This window comes from Acanthisitta chloris, unplaced genomic scaffold, assembly GCF_000695815.1.
Source record: "Acanthisitta chloris isolate BGI_N310 unplaced genomic scaffold, ASM69581v1 scaffold24745, whole genome shotgun sequence".
Taxonomy (NCBI): domain Eukaryota; kingdom Metazoa; phylum Chordata; class Aves; order Passeriformes; family Acanthisittidae; genus Acanthisitta; species Acanthisitta chloris.
This window is the reverse complement of record NW_008674606.1, coordinates 1,457-4,811: the sequence shown is the minus strand read 5'-3', so window position 1 is coordinate 4,811 and position 3,355 is coordinate 1,457.

Genomic DNA, 3,355 nt, shown 5'->3' with positions numbered 1-3,355 from the left:
GTAGGGAAAAGCTGAAACAAGGAACACTTTCTTGTAAATCTGGGCAAGAATGTGCAGAGAGGAAGTGAAAGCATGATATTACATGGAAAAAATCTTGACAAAGAGCAAGTGAATTCATACATAAGGATTCTGCTGAATGACAACAGCATTGGAATGGTAGTTACTTGAGCTGAAAGTGTTTCCGCAAGTGGAAATGACTATCTGAATAAACTATCTTCACCCATCTGGCATGTCTCAACTTCTTCCTTGTGCTTCGCTTGTGAGGGGACAAAACAGTGACCTACTGTGTTTAAATGCTTGTCCTAAAAAGCAGAGTGTCTACAATGCACAACGAAGTGCATAAATGTCTTTTCTGTCAGGTGCTGCTGAGCCTCAGTTGCAGGAACCTGGTGATTGTCTTTGCAATGCCAGTGACACACAAGGACTTCCTGGCCTGTCCCAGGGGTTTGGCGGCTCTGTACAGGGAATCCTGTGTACCAGGCTTCCAGTCTGGATGTGATGACACCTCTAAAGTAGCTTTACAAACAAAAATGAGCACATTGTAAAGCTTTATCATGATAGTTTAAATATTTATTATGAGCTAATGAGGGTGTTAGTTACAGCTTTTCTCTCTGCAGCTATTTGTGCTTAATGGATGCTGAAGAGCCAAGTGATTTTACAGTAAGATTAGCAGCAGAATTGATCAAAATGATACTTATTTACTAAATTTGACATACATTTTACAGAATATGTCCAGGCTTCCATTTTAGTTTTGTAAAAGTACATTCAGTTCATAGCTTGGTGAGAGCTTTTAGTGGAAAACCAGGACCTGTTTTCTTTTTCCTACTCAAGCCAGATATTGGAGCAGGACAGGTTTGTGGGTAGAATAATGTCCTTTATTAGCTCATGCAGTTAGAAAAACAGTCTCTGTGGCACTCAGCTGTTCTGCAGGTGTGAGGAAGAATCAGTCACCTTCAGAGCTCAGCACACACTGGGTTACTTCTCAGCTGGTGATGGATATGATGGTGTATTATTAACAGTGTTGGATCTTGTTGCTAGCTATGAGGTAATTTCACTAGGTAATTCAGTGGCATTTGCAGTACATGTAATAATATAAATTCTTGCTGTGCAGATCATCCTCAAACAAGAAATAAAGAACCTCAAAAATGCTCTTGAAAAATCAGGAGCTGCATCCCTGAGGAAGTTTTGCCATCTGATGATAGAAAGGAGTTGTTAGTTCTGATGTGTCTGTCTGCTTTGTTTCAAGAGTCTCTTGTTTTCTCTTGGTATTCCAGAAAGTCAGAAGAAAATCTGAATAAATGGTGGCACAGAACTTGCTTAGGTCATTTCAAAAAATCCCAGGGATGCTTAAATTGTTACGTAATGCTTCATACCTCTGGTAATCTGTCCTAAATAATAGGAACCTTGAGGCTTACACCATTAGCACTACTGACATCTTCCTTTCAGACTGAATATGACTTCACTGTCTTCAGATTCTGCTCTATCTGCTCCATCAGCAGCAGGGCTGCAGTTCCTGCTGTCTTTGTTCCTAAGTGCTGTGCCTCTGGAGGCCTGACCAAAGAATTGCCTGTGCTTCTGGTAATTAACTTACCACTAGGATAGAGAATATCTTATTCCATATGATCATAATTTACATTTTTTATAGTCTTGATAATGGCTTTACTAGCCCAAAAGATCAGAATGAGAGGATTAGAGATGTTGTGGGTGTATAAATACGTGTTGGGGGGGATCCTTGTGTTCCACTCGTGTAGTTCTGAAGCTTCAGTACAAATAATTAGTTGCATTTTTAACAATTTCTTATCATGCTGCTTTGTTCTGATTCAAGGGAAGGCCCTGAATTAAATATAGCACCTTTAATTTCTCCAGTTAAAACTATTTTCCAGATGGGAAACTTTGTGAAGTAAGGAGCACAGAACAGTTGCTGCTTTCAGCAGAGCTGGTTTCTGTCAGCTAAGCAGTAATAACCATTACTAAACTACCTTTCATTTGAACGTATTAATGTCAATTCAAACCAAAATATGTTAAACACTTTTTAGCAATGTTACTACACTTATTTATGTGACTATATATTTTATATGTGTATATCACAAAGGCCTAAAGTAGGCAAGATTGTCTTTCTGCCATCATAGAGAGCCTAGAGCCTTCCTCTGATACTGCAGGTGGATTTGATTTCAGATGGAGCTAATTTAAGTGAAATCTTTAAGTAAAAAAAAAACCCTAGTATCTTGTTTCCACAGTAGAGCTGCTCATAAAGAGAGGGATTTGGATTAATCTCTCCCCAAAAAAGTGTACATGGTCTTTGCTAGTGAAGAGAAAAACCAATGTTGGTTCCTAGTACAGCCCTTCATATTTTCCAGAGGACTCTATTGATCACTAATGAACTGCAATCTACTTGGTATAAAAATATTTCAGTCATCCTAAAGAAGGGGGGAAAAAAAGAGCTGTGGAAGTTTTAATAGCACTGAAACAATTCAGAGCACCCTTAGGACTGGAGTGACCTCATTTAATTCCTAAGCCTTCTACTTGCCCAGTAGAGCTTAAAAGAAGCATCAGAAGAAGGATCACAGCCTTTCTAAATTTAGCCATTGGAACCAGCTAACAGAGCATGACACCAGATAAATATTTATTAGCCAAAAGATCACTCCGTGGCAGTAAGTGAAACGTTAGGAAGAAAGTTCCTTAGTGTTCTTTACTATAGAAAGCCAAACGAATCCACGAAAATACTCACTTGCCTCTTGTTTAAAATTCTTGGTGTTTCCATTTTGTTCACACTGAATGTTAGGCACCTTGAATTTTAAACATCACAGCATGTACCTGAATATGTGGTGGTTACAGCACTGTGCCTGGGCTGTGAGCAGAGCCTGTGGTAAGTGTGTCTGTAGCAGCCTTCAACACCTTACACAGGAAGGTGTTTCTAGCCTGTGTGATGTGTTTTCATGGTATTTTAAAGCACAAGTCAAAACAGCAAAGGAGTTTGGGTTCGTGTTTCTTTTTAAAATTTGCATTATCAAATACAGCAGCTCCTTTTCCTCCCTGTCCCATCTCTCAAACAACAGTGAGAAGGCTCTCAGCTGGCTGGCAGCATCTTAGCCAAAACGGAGCCCAAAAATATAGACACAAGGACCTAGAGAGTCGGAACACTCAATACAGTACTTCTTCAGGAAATTTAAAAGGGCTGAGGATTCTTCTCAGTGTTGAGGGTAAATGTTAGCGTGTACATTATATTGTTACTCTTATTTTTATTTCTGAGGTAATAATTTTCAATAGGGAAAAGAAAAATAAGCAAAACCTTGTGGAGTGTTGATAACCTAAGGTCCAAAGAAAGCATTTAGGAGGCTTTTACTGAAATGTCTCG